Source organism: Drosophila grimshawi, unplaced genomic scaffold, assembly GCF_018153295.1.
Source record: "Drosophila grimshawi isolate 15287-2541.00 unplaced genomic scaffold, ASM1815329v1 contig_848, whole genome shotgun sequence".
In the NCBI taxonomy this organism is placed as follows: Eukaryota; Metazoa; Arthropoda; class Insecta; order Diptera; family Drosophilidae; genus Drosophila; species Drosophila grimshawi.
In genome coordinates, this window is record NW_025063692.1 from 15,566,070 (window position 1) to 15,587,232 (window position 21,163).

The window sequence follows — 21,163 nt, forward strand, 5'->3', positions numbered from 1 at the left end:
GTGGCGCACTTGCTGTAATCTATATACACAGACATGACAGCATGACATATAGCCCAGTCCGCCCCCTTGCCACTCCCACGACGCCAGCTGCCCCCTGGAGGGGCCGTTGCACGATCAGATGGAGGTCATTGTTCTCCCCGGTAGCGAATGCACTTTATTTGATTTGTTTTTTGCGACTTGTAAAGCGGTTTGTTTTCGATTTCGATTAGACAAAGTTGGCATAAGATTGTACTCGCTATCTTACTCACTCGCTGTCTCTCTCTCTCTCTCTCTCTCTCTCTTTATCTCTCTGTTCCACACTGACTATTTTTCTATATCGCTCTCTTCATCTCTATCTCTCTCTCTGTCTCTCTCTCTATTTCTCTCTGTCTCTATCTCTATCTCTCGCTCACCCAGTGCCTGTTTGATGTCATTAAACTTTCTATGGCAGTGCTTATCACAATTGCTGCTGCTGCTGCTGCTGCTGCTGGTGCTGCTGCTGGTGCTGGTGCTGTTGCTGTTGCTGCTGTTGGTGCTGTTGCTGCCGTGTGTCTGTCTGGTTTGCGGGCAACATGTTGCAGTTGTGGCTGCTGGGGCTGCTGGGCTGCTGAGCTGCCGCTAACAGCCTCGCTCATTAGTTCAATGATTTCGAATGTGGAGCAACAACAATGCTGCTCATCTATCTATTGCTGTGGCCGGTATTGATTTATCTGCCATCTCACGTTCCAATACACGACAACACAAATAGCAACAGAAGGGTTGCCGCCTGCTGGTCGTGATCGGTCGTCGGATAGCTTTGGTCCGATCCATTGGCATTGTTCGTTCAGTTCAGTTCAGTTCAGTTAGCAACATCTCCAGCGTCATCCTCATCCTTGTCCTCATCCTCATCCTCATCGTCATCGCCAGCGTCATCGTCAACTTCATCTCCTCATCGTCAGCGTCTGCGTCGTCGTTATCGTCTTTGTCTTCGTCTTCGTCATGCTCATCATCGCCGTCATCGCCTAATGCCATTGCATTTTCAATTGAATTGCTTGAACCACAAATTCATTGACAGCACACAACGTTAACAACTAGCAACAATGCGGCTGTTGTTCTTGCTTTTAGTTGCTGCTGCTGCTGCTGCTGCTGCTGCTGTTGTTGTTGTTGTTGTTGTTGTTGTTGCTGTTGCTGCTGATGGCTGAGCCAGAGGCATCAGCAACATGTCAGCGACGGTCACACGGCCAATCGCCCATTCAGCAAAGAGGGCGCCATCAGTTCATGAGAAACGGCTGCACAAGATGCCACACAGCAAGCAGCAGCAAGCAGCAACAAGAACAACAACCACAGCAACAACAGCAACTGCAGCTGCATCTGCAGCAGCAACTTTGGCCCCGCTGCAATCGCTGGCATTGGTGTGGGCGATGTCTGATGAAGAATAAAGCAAAGGGTGGCAGTGATAGTCGTCACTGTTAGCGGCACACTATAAAAAGTACTCGATGCAGCAGCAGCAGCAGCAGCAGCAGGCGCTTGTTGCTTGTTGCTTGCTTGTTTGCTTACATTTCGCTGTCGCAACCAATTTTAATACATTTCTCACATAATTCGACTCTTGGCCCCGCACCAACACAAGAACACAATGCAACATGCAGTTTTTGTTGCTAGTTCACAATAGCCCTGGGGCCGAGCATCTGGTTGGTGTTGCTGTTGTTGTTGCTGTTATTGTTGCTGTTGTTGTTGCTATTGCTGTTGGTGTTAATTCGTTTTATTCTCTTAGCTGATCATGCGATAAAGCGCAGCGACGAACCGAAGAATGCCAAGTGAGGAGTGTGTAGAAATGAACACCCATTTGAAGACTACATGTTTTCACTTGCAAAATCTATTTAGTGTGTGTACGCGTACATATACTCGTATGTACATATATTTCACATATTTTTATTCAAAGCTATTCCGGTTTATTTTGGGTAATGGGATCATGAAATTATGTTGTTTGTCATGTTGTTGCTGCTGGCGTTGGCTTTTATTCATGTTTTCGCAGTCATAAAATGTTGGGAAAAAAAAGACCGCACAACGCAACATACTGCATAATAAACAACCCTAACAACAGCAGCACCCGAAAATAACAATGAAGGAAGACAACAGCAACAGCAACAACAATAGCAACAACAATAGCAACAACAACAACAACAACAGTGCGTATAACGTATAACAGCAGACACAACAAGGGCAATTCCAACAAAATATGATAAAAAGACTAACAACAAAAATTTCACAAAACGAGAATTGTCAACCAAAACATCGCTGGCTACCGCAAACAGCTGTAACGGATGCCAGGCGTCCTTGTTGGGGTGCACCTAACCTCAACATTAACACTGCACGCCAAACCCATTCGCTGCTCCTCCCCATGGGGCAACAAGGAGTCATAGGTGTTGCCGCTGGCACTAGCATGGCCAACAACAAGAACGACAACAACAACAAGAGGGACATCAGCAGCAACAGCAACAACAACAGCAACAGCAACATCAGCAACAGCGACAAGTGTGGTTGGCAAAAAACACTCGTTTCCATTTTGCGCATAGCAAAAACTGCAATGTACATTGAGAGTGATCCTTAACCAGCATTTGCTGAACACTCCCCTCCCCCACCAGCACACATTGAGCCACCCCCTCATCCTTGGGCTGCCTAACCAAACGAGTACCATTCGCAAGCCACAACACGCGCTTCTCTGCTCTTGTCCACTCCACTCGGCTCTCATCACATTAGCATTTTAAAAACATATGCTTTCGCACTTGACACACACACACACACAAATGCACACACACACACACACAAATGCACACACACACACACACACATAGATTGTGTGTATATGTATGAACAGTGGGGCATAAACCAGGTGCATGGTGCACAAATTTGACACAGTTCCCTGTTGAAGGACAATATTCGAAAATTATGCATTGAAAAAAGTAGGTTGAAAATTTGAGAAAAATGTAAAAAGAGAATGTTGCAAGTTAATTAGCAATTGTAATTAAATTAAGTGAACTCTTCAGCTCTGGCATACTATGTTTTATAATAAATTCTTTTGCGGAAACTTGGATTTTTAGTTTTCAAGTTTAGTTTAATGGAACATCAATTTAATGCTGCCACTATATTGGGAGGGGTTCAAATAATTGCATTATTCACTCTATTACTGTCCCTACTAGTCTCTCACTCGAACTTTAAATTTGCTATAGTATATTTTAGAGTTAGCTGTGTGCCAAACTAGACCAAAGGATGACCCTATGTCGCCGCCTACTGAGTGTGTGTTGTTCCCCTTAGCGGCTGGTGACCAATCCGGGCCAGGCTCTGGTTGGCATCCACTTGTCTCACTTAACATGCATGAAAATGAAGTGCTTGTCACATTTGCGGTTGACAACGTTTAATTTTCAGTTTATTTTTATGCCATACCAAATAACAAGCCAAGTAATATACATGCACAAGTTGGGCGCGAGTGTGTTGGGGGAGGCGTGTCCGGTCGCACATGCAAATGTGGCCAACAACACAAACAAGAAACAAGTAAATGAAAACACAACAACAAAAAAAAAAAACAACAAGAATTTAAAATAATTAAATCATTTACCAAAAACAGCAACAGAAGCGACAACAGCAACAGCAACAGCAACAACAACAACAACAACAACAGCAACTACAACAATAAGAACAACAGCAACGAGCGCAGAAATAGAAATGAAAACGGAATATAAAATGTGTAATAAAGTGTAATAATAATAATAAAAAAAAGAAAAAACACAACAGCAACAATTGTAAGCGGAAGTAGCAGCGACGCATTCAGCTGTGACGTCGACTGAGCTTTGGCTTATATCAGCAGCAACAGCAGCAGCGGCAGCAGCAGCAGCAACACACAGCAGCAGCAGCAGCGGAAGAAGGAGGCTCCCCGTGCCCTTTCACTGCAACACCGACGACGCCTCCGACTCCGACTCCGACTCCAACGACTCTGACTTTGTGGAGGCATCATAAAGAAAGACAAACGACGACTGTCGGCCATGGAGTGTAATGTAAATTACGAGCGGAGGCAAACAAGAACAATAAAAAGTCGCATTGTAATAGCCAATGTTGCCGTTATTGTTGTTGTTGCCGTTGCTGTTGCTGTTGCAGCTAAAGGCATCAAATGAGGCAGCCAAGCGGCCAGACAACCACTGCACCTGTGGGCCAGTTGTGGCAGCCACTGGCTGAGTTGACTACAGCGATCGCCAGCGATTAGATGGTCGCCTGCCCCAAACTGTTTACGGCTTCCGCATGCCGCTGCCGCCGTCAGCAACAGCAGCAATAGCAGCAACAACAGCAACAACAGCAATGACCACAAAAGCGTAACATGCGCTGCCACAACGAAATCGCTGCCAGCATTGTCCCTCTCACTCTAGCCCGCTTCCCCCCTTCCTTTCACTCTTTGAGTTTGAGCTGCAAGCCCACCCCCGTTCCCAATTATTATTCCCGCCGCGACTTCTGTTTGTCCGTCTCCGTGTCCATGTCCGAGTTGCCCCCGTAACGGACGGTGCGACGTTCGTCGACACTTTGACGCATCGCTGCGGACGACGCACCGATGACTCAGTGCGGCACAAGCTGCTTGCGGCATGGCATTTCATGCTTCAATAACTTTCTGGTGCGGGGGCAGGGCTTCGGTTGGCAGCACAGGCTTAAAACCAAAAAAAAAAAAAACAGAAAAAAACAATTTTAAATAAAAACCCCCCAAGTTCTACAATGGACAGTTGGAGCCATGCTTTGCCGCTAACGGCGATTCTAACCAGCGTTTTGGCATTTCAATTTAGCCAGGTCAGGTGGATCAGGTTGGCCAGGTGTGGGTGATTTGTTGCCTTATTAACTCTATTGAAGCTGTTCCAAAGTACATATTTATTTCACACATATTTCTATTTTTGCTCGATATAGATAAATAATCTGAAAACTTGTCCACCGCTTATATATATATATATATATCTCCAAAGTCCAACGTATTTTAAAGACTCTGTTTTCGCTTTGTATGCAAAGTCGATTGTTTATAATCCGGGAATTTATTGAAATGGCCATAAGGACAACCTGTTTACCCTTTGCTCGTTGGTAACTTGTTGCTTGTTAATTCTTAAAAATTAATGAAAACCAAAGCAAGCAAAAAACAAAATATTAAAAGTGATCACATTTTGGGCACTTGTTGGCAATATAAAAGCTGCTTTGCGTTTACATATTTGAAAATATTGATAGCATTGTGTTTTTTTTTGTTTTTTAGCCAAAATCCATTTCGAATTCTTCGAATTAACAATCAGCAAGCAATAAGCTTTTTGTTTTTGTTTTTCTCTTTCAGTTGATTGCAGCCGGAAACTGAATCTTACACAATTCCTATTCATAAAGTGCAGCTGGGATCGCAGCCATTAAGTAGCTGGTGGTGAGTGCAAAAAAAAAAAAGATGAACGAACAGCAAATGGCAAATGGCAAATGGCAAATAGCAAATAGCAAAAAACCGATACCGAAACATTCGCAGATTGGCTGTAACACAAAACGAGAAGCTGAGGTCATTTCTATGGGGTGCGAGGCACGTTCTTTGCATTCCCCAAATGCAAATGGAGAACCAGCCCAGCGACCAGTTGGGCAACTAGAGCAACTAGGGCAACCAGAGCAACTTATAGCCAATTAGCCCTGCGATTGATGCAAGCCTCTCAGCGAGAGCCTTTAGCCTTAAATCAGTTCCATAACTCCATCAATAAGATGAAGGAATGGTGCTGGAGCTGGTGGTCGGGGGTAGAATTTGAAGGGGCTTAAGGGGTGTAGGGGGTGCTGAGGAAACCCAGAACAGAAAAACACGAAAATTAATTCGTGTTTCGAAGCTGATTTATTTTCACAATGAATGCGAGCAAGATTATGAATATGAGTGTGAGTGTGAGTGTGAGTGTGAGTGTGAGTGCGATTGTGAGTATGTTGAGTGGCTAATTTGATGTTCGTGCTGTTTGCTGTCTGCTGTGTTGGTGCTTGGTGTTTGCAACACTTTCTAATGCCTTGACAATACCACAAGGGTCGGTTGACCATTTGAACTTTGTGCTGTGCCGCATCGGATGTGAGCAATTTTAGTTGGAACTCTTCTTGTTGTTGACGCATAGGGGCTGAGAATTGACTAAAGGAAATGATCGGCACACACACACAGACACAAGTATTTGGGATGCTCATAGAACGGACTGGGCTCCCAACTGATAACACCAATGACATCATCCCCATCATTATCATTCATCATATATAAACACAAATATTAACAGAAACTCTTCAACTTGCCGCGATTTGGGGTGACCCAAACTCAAACAAAAGTCAAATTTGTTTAAATTGCTGCAAATCTTTTTTATACTATAAAAACATGTTGGGAACTTTACTAATTAAGACGTAGCATAAATTGAGGAACTCAAGTCAAGTAAAAACAAATACAGCTTAACTATCTTACCAAATTGAATGTACATGGTCAATGTATGTATTTGGATATACTTCCTTATAAGCCACGTACGATAAATGGCTTACTTAGATAAATGGCAGATAAACACTCTCATTCTGCTCATCGCATCTCTTTCTGACCATTTCTGGTCAACGAAAGTAATTTCGATCCGATGCGGATTGAAATCGAAACTGGCCACTCTGCGCTCTGCTCACTCCTCACCCATCTGCATTCGCATCCGCATCCACATCCGCATCCGCGTCGGCGTCCGCTAAGAGTGCCGAAGCAGAGGCAGAGGCAGAGGCTGAGGCAGAGGCAAAGGCAGAGGCATAGTCGCGCCCGTAATTAGAGAGCAGTCAAGGGTCCATTGAAGCAGATGGTGAGCAGGGTTCGCTGGCTGGCTGGGCTGACTGGCTGGGTAAAGCCCAAGGATATGGATGGATATGCCCAACAAATAGTTCGGCGCTGAGCGTTGCCAACTGAACTGCAAACTAACTGCAAATAACCGGATGGCAGCGGATAATCCGCCCTCATCTGCTTCTAGCGCCTAATAACGGTGAAATTTAATTGAATTTGCATTTAAAACATGTTTTACATTTGCAAGCAGCAATAAAAGAAACGAAAAAAACAACAACAAAAAAACGAGACAAGAAATATCAGCAATTGCCTCACACACACCGAACTTTACATACCCTTGCAGATATCATTATATATAAATGTGTACTTAATTATTAAACAGAACGATTGTGGATGAAGAATATATATGCATATAGATGTGTGTATATATATATATATAAATATATATATATATATATATAGATATATATATTTTCTATGGGGTCGAAGACGTCTCCTTCAGCGTGTTACACACGATATGACAAAATCAAAATACGCTCCGCAAGGGTATAAGCATCATAATAAAGTCATAAAAAAACAACTTACGTTTTGCTGCTTTATATCCCAGGCGCAGAGGCAGAAGATGGCATGCGTTGTTGTTGTTGTTGCTGCTGTTGTTGTTGTCAACGCTGCGATTGTTATTGTTGTGGCTTTTTATCCGTCGAAATGTTGTTTTTTCGTATTGTTGTTGTTGTGTTTGTTATTGTTGGATTTGGGGTTAATACCGAATTATTGTAAAATAAATTAGCATACAAATAAATATTATATGTGTATTCGAATCCGTTTGCTCTTTATTTCTTTTTGCTTTGCTTTTGCTTTTGCTGGTCACAACTTGTTCGATGTTGTTGTTGCTGTTGTTGTTGTTGTTGTTGTGCTTTCAGAGCCGCGCTCTAAATTTTTGTTATCACTGTTGTTGTTGTTGTTATTATGGATTTGGCCAGTTTTGATTTGATTTGAATTTTATCTAAATTTTATTTAGTTGCTTAAAATTTTCTTGTCGCTTGTTGCCTTTCATTTTTTCGTAGTCGTCGACGTTGTTGCTGTTGCTGTTGTTGCTGTTGGCATTATGACAACTGTTGATTGTTGCTGCTCTTGCATTGCAAGGGGCTCACATGGCACACCAAACAAACACACACACTGTTACACTCGCTCACACACACAAGCAAATATATATATATATAGGTGTGTGTGTTGTATGTAGATAAATCCGTTCACAAAGAAAGATTCGCACACACGAAAAAAAATGAATAGTCACAGTTTACACGAAACTAAAATAGTGCAATATACGAAGCAGAAAACGCACGGACAGTGGTACAAAAACTGTAAATTTAAAGAGAGAGAGAGAGAGAAATCATATTTATAAATATGTATTAGCAATATATTGTAAATTAGAATTTATGGTCAAAGGTATGCAAATTAATAATTGTATGCAAAGAAAAAAAATACCCTCGGAAACAAAACAATTTTTATGCACTTTGTTGTTGTTGGCAACAATAACAAAAATCTAAAGATTATTATTCTAGCATGCATATATTGAATCGGACATGTGTATATACTATATATATATATATACATTTATATATATATGTACATATATATGTATGTATATGTGCACAATGTGTAAGATTATAAATTATCTGCGACTGTTGCTGTTGTAACAATAGCAACAACAAAATGCCGCGTGTTTCACAACACATACATATCTAAGTACATATGTATAAAATCCGTCGCTATATAGATGTATATGAATATTAAACATTTTCTTTTATTTTTTCTTCTTTTTTTTTGTGCATTATATTTTATTTTATTTCACTCGCTTTTTGTTTCCTTTCACAGATATGCATGTGTTTTATTTTTTGTTTTTGTATTTGTTTTTGTTTTTGTTGTTGTTTTTGCTTTTGCTTGTTGTGCATTGGTGTTATGGCTGCTGCCGTATTTGTCATTTGGTTCGTTACACAGTCCAAATTCAAATCGGAATCGGGTCAAACTAAATCCAAACCGAAACACACCACCAAAGAGAAATGCACACGCAGAAACGTTTTCGAAATGTGACACATTTTGCTAGAATTTGCGCGCCACGAACTATAAAATAGATATATATATATATATATATAATATATATACATATAACCCAAAAACTATATCGCAAAAAAAAAACGAAAAAAAATTTGAACTAAATTAATTGAATAATATGCACGTTTCGAGCGATTTCACATAACTCTGGTATTCGTACATCCCCAATTCTATTCCCCAATTCTGTATGTGTGCTAGAATAGTTTCAATGCTTGGTAATAATTTAGTATATTTCGTTGTTGTTCGTATGACAACAAGTAAAAAACTTTAGAAAACGAAAAAAAAAAAACAAAAAACTATAAAAATAGAAACAGGAAAACGGCGATCGAAAATAGAAAAACCATCATATAAATTGATCGTATTAGCAACTAGCTCTTGTTGGCACTTGTCACTCTGTTCGTTGTTCGCTTTTAGCTTTTGGTTTTCATTTTTCATTTCTCATTTCTAATTTTTCATATTTCATATTTCGTTTGTTTGATTCAGCTGCTTAGTGGCTGCTAAATGTGTAGTTAGTTGCTTGGGAGATGAGCCCCGCTTGGCGATGACGATCCCGATATGATGTTCAGCTGAGAGCCGTTTCGCACGCACCGTTTACCGTTCACGTTCACAGTTGTTTATGGAATGAGGCTTGGAAATGTGTGTGCGGGCGTCGTGGCCCCGAGTCAGCCGAGTCAGTCAGCAGCAGCAGCCAACACACACACACACACAGAGAGAGAGAGAGAGAGACAGAGAGAGAGATAGAGAGAGCGGAGAGCGCCTGCACAAGAGCGTCGAGAGTCAACAAAAAGAACAACAAAAAACGAATCGTTTCGTGCGATCGACGAGTTAACTTAAGTTGTTGTTCATCAGTAGATCTCCCAACTGCGCAGAGAGCGAGTGAGCGTTCGAGAGAGACAAAGAGAGAGAGAGAGAGAGAGACAAAGAGAGAGGGCCATTTGACAAAGAGAGCGACTAAATGGCATTGGTAGAGTCAATTGCTGTTGTTGTTGTTGATAGTTTTAGTATTTTCTCGATTGCCGGCAATGCAAGTCAAAAGCAATACCAGATTACGAAAGAATCAAGGATACTAGTCCAGGACACTGTGCTCATTTAAATGAAATCTTTATGTTTTATTGCGAAAATAGCCCCATACCTAAAGCTTAATGAATGATTATTGAGCTGAGCATTCTGAAATTACAATATCAATGCGATGATTGTGATAAATAGTTGTAAACTTGCTTTATCCTACAGCACATCGTTCTCAGGCCTATCGATAACCGCAACTTAAATGGAGAAAGTCTAGTTAGTCACAAGAGATAAATACAAATATCTTATCGATAACAGTTCGAAATGCAGTTTGGTATTTATATTTGGTCTAAATTCGTTTCGGCTGCTTTTGCTTTTCTGTTGTGCGTGTTTTCGGCTCGGCTATGCGCATTAGTCGGCCAACAAATTTGGATGTAGCAACTGGCAACTGGGAACTGAGAACTGAGAAATGGGTATTGGGAATTGGAACCGCAACTGGACTCTTGCTGAGCCGCTCTCGGATGGGTCTGTGACTCATGCTTACACAGATACATAGATAGTTTCGCCGCATGATTAATGACAGCCGGCAAATGAATTTCTTTGCTTTGTTTGTGCAACTAATTGGGAGATTTACATAGAGAGTCAGACACGCATCTCGACTAGGTGTGGGTCTGTATCTATATCTGTATATCTGTATCTGTTGCTGCATCTGTATCTGTATCTGTGTCTGTGTCTAGGTTTGGGTCTAGGTCTGGGCACAACAATTTCCATTCACATTTCATGTTCAAGGAGAAATTCGAATTCTTTTGTAAATTTCCAGTGACATTTTCGTAGAAATCGATTTCTATTTCTTTTTTTTTTCACAATTTTCCATTTTTTCCAAACCAAAGTCAAATGTGTATCGTGTTTGTTTGGCCATTCTCGGATTGGTGTAGGTCAGGTCTGGTTAGGTCAGGTGAGCAGCTAAATATCACAATCGGGGCTGAGCAAGCTGAGACTCACTAATCCCCTGACATTTACACTATTCAGCATCGGAATCAATCAGTGCAAGACCAACTGTTCATTTCAAATCTCTGCTCTCTCAGATCAACCACTCAACACTACCGGACAAATGCCCATAGCAGGTGCCCATCTTCCATCTTCTATCTTCCACCTTCTATTTTCCATCTGTCATCTCCACACCTTGCACTAAGCTCATCCGCTTACATTAACTTTTTTTGCGCAACCCACACAAACAAATACAAAATATATGTATACATCAAGTGTTCTGGATCTAGCTCCAGCTCCAGCTCCAATTTGGCATGCTTTTGAGTCTGGCATTGCCATTCCCATTTCCATTTCCATTGCCATTCCGTTTCCATTTCACTTGAAGGAGGGGTGATGGGTTTTTTTTATGAAATCCTAACTTCAAGTTGAACATGTTCGAATCCATTATGGTTATTATAAATGCCATGAATTGTTGTTGTTGTTGTTGTTGTTTGCTGCAGCTCCATTGCCAAATTGTATTTCTCGCTACTTTTAATTAGCCGCCCCCTCTTCCCCTCTCCCCCTGACACTCAGCACTCACCACTCCCCAGGGGGTGAGTGGCCAGCGCCTGCTGATGCTGATGCTGGTGCTGCTGCTCTTGTCTTTAGGCCCACATAATGGCCAATTATGCCCACTTGGACTCGCACATAACGTCCTATGTATGTGTATGTGTGTGTGTGTGTGTGTTGGAGTTTACTTTTTAATGGTCAAGTGTATTCCGAATGGATATGGCTCTTCGCTCTGGCTCTGGATGCGGCCTTTCCCAAAAATCGACTTGCAAACCGAAAAAAAACAAGAGCTTTTTTTGTTGTTGGTACTTTTCCTGCTTCTTTTGTCTTGTTCTTCGTCTTGTTGTTTTATTTGGTACTTTAAGTGAAATCAATTAAAAAATTTCTTTGTCTCCCGAATGTTTGACTTTGGTTGCTGTTCCTGTTGTTGTTGTTGTGATTGCCAAGCATCTTCCAAGTGGCATTTGGAATTCGATGGAAATTAATTTCTTTCTTTTTTAGGTGTTTTTTCTGTTTTTTCTGTTTTTTTTTTTTAATTTTTGTTTGTTTTTGGTTGTAGCTGTCTTGTCTTCTTCTTAGCACTTCTTCATTTCCATTTTCACTTTTATTAAACTTTTTATCGTTTATTTTTTTTTCTGCTAAGTTTTAATGTTCTTGTTTTCACTTTCAGACAAAGTTTTTTCTTCCTTTATATTTTTTTTGGTTTTTTTTGTGGAACTAATTAGATTACAAATTATTGCACACTGCTGGCCATTAATAAGTAAAAATCAAAACTTAAAAGTTTTGCGCGTCTTAAAAGGCTTCGCCATTGTTCCGGCAAACCCAAAACGCTATGCGATATTAAATAAGACCAAGCTAAAAACAGCCAAGTAGCCCCAAAGAATCAACAAAAAAAAAACAAATCCTTTTCATTTGAAGTTTCTTGGCTCGAAGATGGCAGGCTCTGCCTCAGCCTTAGCCTCAGTCTCAGCCTCAGTGTCATATTCGTATTCTAATATGGCTTTGGATCCGGAACGGATGAAGATAGGAGTCGGGTCGGGTTGGGTCGACTGACGCCGGCTGCCTTCCGACTGCAGACTGTCGACTGCCGACTGGCGGCTGTCGATTTATGTCTTTCGTAAGTCAAAACGCAAATTGACAACTTAATGCCATCAAAGTTCAAAGTGCGCACAATAAACCCCGGCAACATGCGGCACCCAGATGAACCACGAACCTCTTCCCCACACACACGCACACACACACACACACACACTCAGTTCATATTCCCATCCAGCCAAAAGCTGGAACAGCAAAAAAAAACGCACTGGGAAAAAGTCTGGCATTCGATTGCCAATGCCATTGTCGATGCCGATGTCCATGTCGATGTCGATGTCGATGCCGATGTGGATGTTGATGTCGATGCCCATTTCGATGGCATAGGCATTGACATTCAAATCTAAACATAAATAATAACAATGATAAACATATCAACACGTCGACAACGTTGGGTCTGGCCTTGGCCTGGAAACCGCACACATGCACAGACAGACACACACACAGAGACACAGAGACACACACACACAGAGATACAGACATACAGATACATTTACACATGGGACATGGTACACGGAGTAACAGATGCCGCATACCGATACGGACGGAGCGCCACACAAACACACACAGAAAAAAGGGCAACAGCATTTTTAGGATTCATGCGCTTCGGGCCTACAAATCGAAAGAAAGCAAAAGAAAACATCGAGCGTAAAAAAAAGAGAAAAGAAAAGAAAAATACAACAAAAACAAAAAAACCGCCTCTGACACGACAACGACATGAATTGCAACGATAAAAGGTTGAAACTTGGTTTAGGACAACATGAAAAGTGACCGGCAATTTGCCAGTTGCCAGTTGCCAGTTGCCAGTTTCTACTTCGTCCTCTTCCTCTTTTTTTTTGTTTTTCTATCTTCTTTTTTTTTTGCAAGCCATTCAAGGAAAAAAATGCTCATAAAGTAAGTGTCGACGGAAATGAATGAAAATTAGAACACAACACTAAAAGGGATTGTTATGGAATTCCATCAGGCAGCAAAGCTGATCAGACAGGGCTCAAAGATTGGATATTTAGAATGCGTCTACTTCAGTTTTGAGAACTCACTGGTCCAGTTCTGATAGTCGGATAATGTCGTAACGGCACTTTTGCCGTTCCCATGTCAAAGCAGCGTCTTGCACTCGGCCTTTGGGTTTGGCTTTTTTTTTATGTTTGTTGTCGTTGTTGATGTTGATTTTGATGTTGCTGTTGTTGCATATGGGGCTACCAAAGTGACGACAACGTGAAATATTTTCAGTGTGGATATCTAAAGACAGACGGGCGGCTGGGCAGGGAATGTTTTGGGCCTGATAACGGAGCGAGCACTGGACGCGTGTTCGGCAATACCAGGAAAATCGTGGAAACATGAACCAAAGTGGCATCGTCGTCGTTGTCGCCGTCGTCGTCGTCGTCGTCATCATCGTCATCGCTGTCCGCATGCCGTGACATTTGAACTTGGCAATGAGTCATCACAAAAGGAAAAAACAAAACAAAAAACAACAAGAATAAATCTCAGGCAAACCAAAGAGTGCATACCCTTTGCAGACCGGAGTCAAATTGCCGTCATTTAAATTTGACCATAAATTTCAAAAACTAAACGTTGATTCCTGTGAAAGCTATATGATATAGTGTCCGATGCTGATAGTTTTGTGTCCCAAAATAGAATGCATAACTGACATGACTTGGCAAACAAAATAGGGTTTCACACAAGACATCATCCTTTGGGAGCTATATATATTATAGCGGGAGTCCGATCTGATTTTTTGAAGTTTGGGTCGGAAATATTGGTAAACACAAATTGTTTCCTTACAAGAACTTAACGTTCAACCGATCTTTCCTATGTGAGTTATATGATATATTAATCAAATGCGACCGATTTCGACACATATATTGTCTTCTGCCAAAAGACATCAAGTGGTTGGCGTAGAATGAGACTGACAGCCGGCCATGTCCATAAATGATTCTATCGGCTCGCTTAGTGATGCTGATCAATGGGAATATATATATGGGTCTCTGGGTGCAGAGACGACGCCGTCAAAGCGTCACAAGCTTCACGACAAAGTACTAATACCTCGAATGAAGGTAAACCAAAAGAAAAACAAAAGAAAAATACCAAAAAAGGGAACAAACGCAAGAAAAAGATACAACTATTTTGGACGTTGCAGAGGTTTGTTATTGTTTTTCTTGTTGTTGTTGTTAGTGTTATAATATGTTGACCTTCCTGGAATTTACTGGCAGTGTCCAGCTCCAGCTATGCTAAACAAATTGTCCGTCTCCTCTTTATAACGATTATTGTGAGCACATCCGCTGCCATTTAATAAGTCACTTCACAAATTTTGTTATTTATCATATTGGAGCATTTGGCACTTGAGGGGAAAATGGAAAATGGAAAATGGATAGTGGATAATGGATAATGGAAAAACTATTGTTGCTCCAGCATGAAGAGCTGAAGAACTGAAGATCTGGCCATTATTCGCTCTGGAATGTTCGAGTTCGAGTTCGAGTGAGGGCAAGGCTCTCCACCCAACCCAAGTGTTCTCAAGTGGCCAACTATTGAAAAGCTTAAACCAACTCGATTTGAAACCAATCCCAAATAATCGCTTTTGTTTCGCCATAAACTGATATTTGTATATGTCTCATTGTGGCATACGAGTATTTAGATATATACAAAGTTATATCATATTTACTGTTATCGATTACCATTATTCATATTTTCCGCAACTTATTTTTTTTTTTATATTTTTGTGTCCAACAAAAGCGCTTCCTCCGCCTTATCGTGCCTGAATCACAATTCCTGCACAGACATCTCCGTCCTGTTCCATTCCAATAACCATAATAACAATGGTAATAATAATAATAATAAAAAAGCGTTTGGCACACATAAATGTCACTTAAAATAAAAATAACTTAATTTTAGGTTAATATGCATAACTAATATGCGGTCCCCCAGGGACGCGACATCCAAACCAAATGTAGGAAGCCAGCTGGGGGCTGTGAAGCAGCTGTTGATTCTGTTGTTGTTGCTGCTGTTGTTGCTGTTGCTGCTGTTGTTGTTGCTGCTGTTGTTGTTGTGGTCAACAACTAATTATAATCAATTCTAATGGTCTTTAAATTGCTGCTCTTATTGCTCGCTCTCGCTGCCTTTTCTGGGCCGCACTTTAAAAGGTGTTCTTTGTGTTGCTGTTGTTGCGGTTGTTGCTGTTGCTTTGCTGCGAGGCAGCAGCCTTGCTGGACTTGCTGCTGCTGAATGTAGACACCTGCTACGCCCCCTCCCCCGTCCCTCTTCCGCCTCTGCGTCCCCGTCCGCCTGGCTCTGCCACAGCCACACCACCCATCATGCCTTGTCATTACCTTCTACCCAGTTGAACGCTTCGATATTTCTCTTTGTTTGTTGTTGTGGTTGTTGTGGCTATTTAGTAAGTGCACGTAATTCTTTTGTAGTCGCGATTTTTATGGGCTTTCGGCTTTTCCGCTTAGTTCTGTTTTGATGCTGCTACTGCTGCTGCTGTTGCTGCTGTTGCTGCTGCTGTTGCTGCTGTTGCTGCTGCTGTTGCTGCTTATGGCCTCAAGAAGAAGAGCCATGGCCAAAATGAAAGGAATGGAAACGAAACAAAACCAAAACGAACCCATTTCTGTTATTTTCAATAGAAACTCAAAAGCAGTTTGTTGACGCTGCCACGTTCGGTTTGGTTTGGTTGGGTTGGTTTGGTTTGAGTTGTATTGGATTGGATTGGGTTGAGTTGATGGAACCCTATGGCAACCGCAATGTGTCAGTTTTACACGACAATCTACTTAAAGAGCGACCCGTATATGGACCGTGAAAGCAATGGAAAGGGAGAGCTAGGCACCGACTGGAAGGCATAGGGATTGCAACACTGCCAGCAACTGGAGCTGTATGCATGTGAAAGGGTAGGGGGTGTGTATGTGTATGAATTGAATGGTTTCATCCCTCGTTGCTTATGTCAAATTGACATTTTTCATTTTCGCTTAAAAACCACAAAAACCGCCAGATTGTTTGTCTTAACAGCGGCTGGCATTCCGCTGCTGTCAATCACAGCTGATGTGCATCACTTACCCCGAACCGCCTTCCCAACCCACACACGCACACACACACATACTCTCTCGATATTGCAGGCTGCCTGGAGATATTCTCGCCCAGCACATTTGAACTTAATTTGACATGGAATTTATACCAGCCAGCGAAACAACCCAAAAAAACAAACATCAGACACCAGGCGCTAATGTTTCCTGTCACAGGCTATGACGCCTAGCGAAGGCGCGACTGACTCTCTCTCTATCTCTCTCTCCCTGTCTACCATGGAGGAGGGATCGGCCAATTACTCACACTCCATTCACACATTTCCCATTTCCAGTGCGCTTGCCATTCACACGTTCAACATATTTGGCGAAACTCGATTCTGATCGGGGGTGATGAATGGGCTGTCACTTTGAGAGGCGACCAAAGTTACGACATCCAAAGAGAGCGATATGAAGAGGGAGAGTGCGATTGAGAGAGAGAGAAAGAGAGAGAGAGAGAGAGAGAGAGAGAGAGAGAGGGGGAGAAAAGTTCAATAGGATACATTTTTGCAAAACATCAAAATTCCAATGTCAGGCATCAGACAATCAGACAATCAGACGATGTGCTTCGCTTTCATCACAAGTTCATCGAATACACAGTTTAAATAGAGCTGTATTGAATGCTTGAATTGATTGTTTGCAACTATCAACTATCATATCTTCTACAGCAATAAAGCTAGAAGAATGAAGCTTGAAATATATATTCGAAACCAAAATTGTTTCGGAAGTTGTCTACTATTGTTGGGCAATAAAATTTATAAGCGATATATTCCATAGTTATTATTATTATTAATGGTTCTAGAACGTTTTTATTTTTTTATTTAATTATTTTAGAAATTATTTATTGATAAAAGAGAACACTTTCCGCTTCTCCGACAGCAAAGTTCCTATTGTTTTTTCTTTTGTTCTTCGACAGCCAAATGATTTGTAAACTCAAAGCAAAACCATATTAAAATGACAAACTATTAAATTATGACGAATTTTAAACTGAATTTGAACTCAAAATAATCGAATTGAGTGCCTAATCAGACCGCGAGGCAAGACATTCATTCAGCAAATCCCACATAGTAGCTGCAAGTGCATGTTTGTCTCTTATCATTTGGTATCAGTTGATGCCAACCAAATTGACTGGCTGCCCGAAGTGGGTGAGCAGCAGCAGAGTGGCCCAACTGCTCTGGCTGCAAATGGTGAACCATCTAGTTACAGCTCGTAAGCCATTGCAGCACCACCTACCAGATATGAACCACCTGCAGACCGCCTCCCACTTGGAATGGCCCCTGCGATGTTTCATCTGTGCTATGGAGAAGGCAGCTAACTCGTGTGCTCTTCAAATTAAGTAAAAACCCATATCAGGGCAATGTAAGTGTCTGTCTGTGTGTGTGTGTGTGTGTGTGTGTGTGTGTGTGTGTGTGTGTGTGTGTAAGGGGCGGACAGCGTTGGGCGTGGCCTGTGGCAGTGTGTGTGTGTGTGCTGAGAGAGTCTGTGTAGTCAGTGTCTGTTATGTAATAGCATGTTACGTGTATAACTTTTATTATTATGATTATACTTTTGCTTCTGCTTCAACTACCATGACTTGTTGTTGTTGTGCTTGTTGCTGTTCTTGTTGTTGTTGTTGTTGCTGTTATGTTTTGTTGCAACTGCTGCTGTGGCTGCTGTTGTTCCTATATATGCAGCTAAACCTGGAACTGTAGCTGGATGCTTGGGAGTTGTCTGCAAGGGAAGATACGTGAAAGTCACGTGAGTCATTAAAATGAAATAGCAGCCCGTCAGAGAGTCAAACAAGGGGGGATGTGTTGGCCACAGCGGGAATAAGGCACAAACAGTAAACTTTGTTGTGGTGCAGGGTGGAAGGGTGTGGGGGGGGGGGGGGGGGTGTTGGACGAACAATATACAAGGCAAAGGCAAACACAGGTGTATCCCTCACTCTATCCCTCTCACTGTCTCTTTCTCTCTCTCTCTCTCTCTCTCTCTCTCTCTCTCTGTCTAACTCTGTGTGGCACTGACTGAATGATGACATGCTTACTACTATTAACAAAGTTGTTTGTTGTTGTTGTGTTGCTGCTGCTGCTGCTGTTGTTGCTGCTGTTGCTGCTGCTGCTGCTGTTGCTGCTGCTGCTGCTGCTGCTGTTGTTGTTGTCACTTGTGTTTGGCTCTGTTCCCTATTCTGTGCTCCTTTGTTGTATGCGCTGTCAACGCTAATGTTATCTGAGCTAAGACTTTGAGCCTGCAACAAACGATGCAACTCAAACTACAAAAACAACTCCAACTCCAACTCCAGCTTCAGCCCCTTTCCCATTTGCAGTCACCTTCGAGGTTGAAGTCGCAGTTGTTCTGGAAGTTATTGCCAACGTCATTGCCGACATTAGAGTTCGTCATCATCATCATCATCATCAACAACAACTTCATCTTTATATTCATTGGTATTTTGCTTTTGCCTGTGCCAACTAAATTTTAATTGCAATTCATTTCAAGTCTCACTTGAGCGGCTACACATCCATGGTCAAAACGAACTCCCGCCGTGCCTCTAATGCCAACTCATCATCGTTCTGGCCCAGCTTCTCCAGCTAGCAGCTAATAGCCAATAAAAAAAGCTCATCATTAGCTAATCGCACAGATATATTGCTAACGAGCTGCATCAATCGACTTTCACTGCTCAGATCTGAGCTTGACGATCGAGTCATATCTTAATCCTAAATCCAGGTGTGGTCGATCGAATCTATACATATGTGCACAGAGCAAAAGCTCAATTAAAATAATCACAAGATAAGCCTAAACATTTTTTAATTGTATATATAATTCGCACTTAATTATTTAATATAGTGTATACACAGTAAAGTATGAATATCTTCGAAAGAAATATGAATTCCAGAAATATACATCTTATTTGAATTTGGAATTTCATTCATATTAAAAATCATAATCAAAAACATAATCAATTCGAAGAAGAGAAAAAGAAAGAGAGAAACTGAGCAAATTTTATTAACACACACTTTTCTCCAAGAGATTGGCTATTGATTGAAAGCCGAGACTGCAGTTGGCCTAAAATAGTATCTGTATTTGCCAGTTTCCATACTGGCATGAATACAAATATCCATATTCATTTGTGGTGCATTTGGTGCAGCGATGCATTGAAGTGCAGCAGCTGCATATAAATATGGAATTTTTAATTTTAGATTGTGATCCCTGCTCGGGCCAAGGAGATGCTAGCAATTGTGCCATGTGTGTGCAACGCGGGGTGGCTAAAATAGGTGGCAACATATATTATTTTCATTTGTCTGACAAAAAATTATGCTAAAAGTCAGTCGAAACTATGACAATAGAGCAGAGTAGAGAGAGAGAGAGAGAGAGATAGAGAAATAACTGAAAAAAGCTTTTATCAGTGCCAAAATGAAGTCGTTTTGTGGCATTACTCAACAAATATTCTACATGCTGCACATTTTTATACAATTTTATATTCGCTTTTGGCGAGTGTTGAATAAATTGCCGAATGAATATTTGATTTCGGTCAATTGCCGTAATTTTCGGGTTAAAAATAAACAATTAATTATGAACACACATACACATACACATACACATTAACACTTAAACTCACATTATATTTTAGTTAGTTATGACTTTTTGTTGCAATATTCAAATTCGATGACTGATTGACTTGCCAACCAGCTGACCAACAAATGAGAGACTGGCTGACAAGCTTTAGCTGCAGTGCCAGCCTAAGGCCAGGTGACAAAAATGAGGGTAACATTTTCAGTTGCCATGGCCACTAATTGAAAGTGCCTGAAGGGGGATGAAATACAGTTACGAACCTATTTGAAATATTGTTCAATCATCTGGGGAATAGCTGTAAAACAAAAGCCCATCGACCAGGCCTCCCATGGGGCGTGTGTCGTGTCGCACTCTGCAGGTGCTTCACTGTACTTAAATTCCTGGCTATGACCAATTTAAATGGCTCACAAAGCAGCTCTCCATGTCCTTCAATTGTGTGTCAGCTGAGTGCTGACGGCAACTTTGTCCTTACTCAGCCTACATTAAAGTCTCATTCTATTTTTCTTTTTGCTTTTCTTTAATAAATTATTTAATTGATTTGTAATCAGCTGAAAGCCGGTCTGCTTCATTTTAATTTGCTGCACTTGACACACCAAACTTCACTTTGAAGTGGCAACACCAAGGATTTCATTAAGAAAAAAAAAAACGCAGGCGAAATGTTTCTCCTTTGTTTCCGCTTATGCAGAAAATCTAAAGCATTTTTATATCGATTTAATGTTTTCTCATAAATCCATTGGCAGTTGCAATTTTGAGAATTTTTCCGAATTTAATTCGATTTGATTTACTCGATTTTCACAGCCCGAATTGAGCGAATTTATTGACACAAAATCTTTACTGAAATGGCCTTTGGCCAGCATCAACTTTTGTGCGGTATTTCGATGCGACCAGCTAAAATCAAACATTTTTCTGCAGTTTTTTTTTCATTCTTCTATTTTTCTGTTTATTTTTTATGTTTTTTTTGTTGTTGTTTTAGCTGCGAGCAGCGGAAATATGGAATAATTAATATTCGGTTCGCTGTTGCAGTTTCTTCACTTTGATTTTATTGCAGAAACGA

The 21,163-nt window shown here is 41.2% G+C and overlaps 2 protein-coding genes across 2 annotated transcripts in view; one reads left to right on the forward strand and one right to left on the reverse strand.

Moving 5' to 3' along the window:
• Positions 1 to 8,126, reverse strand: part of LOC6564899 (protein folded gastrulation) — a 32,106-nt gene extending 23,980 nt beyond the window's left edge. The window contains exon 1 of the mRNA XM_043216063.1: positions 7,358 to 8,126. The gene's annotated coding sequence lies outside the window, so the exon portion shown is untranslated. The remainder of the gene's footprint in view (positions 1 to 7,357) is intronic.
• Positions 1 to 21,163, forward strand: part of LOC6564893 (chaoptin) — a 114,214-nt gene that overhangs the window by 73,766 nt on the left and 19,285 nt on the right. Inside the window, exon 3 of the mRNA XM_001991771.3 lies at positions 5,306 to 5,386. The gene's annotated coding sequence lies outside the window, so the exon portion shown is untranslated. The remainder of the gene's footprint in view (positions 1 to 5,305; positions 5,387 to 21,163) is intronic.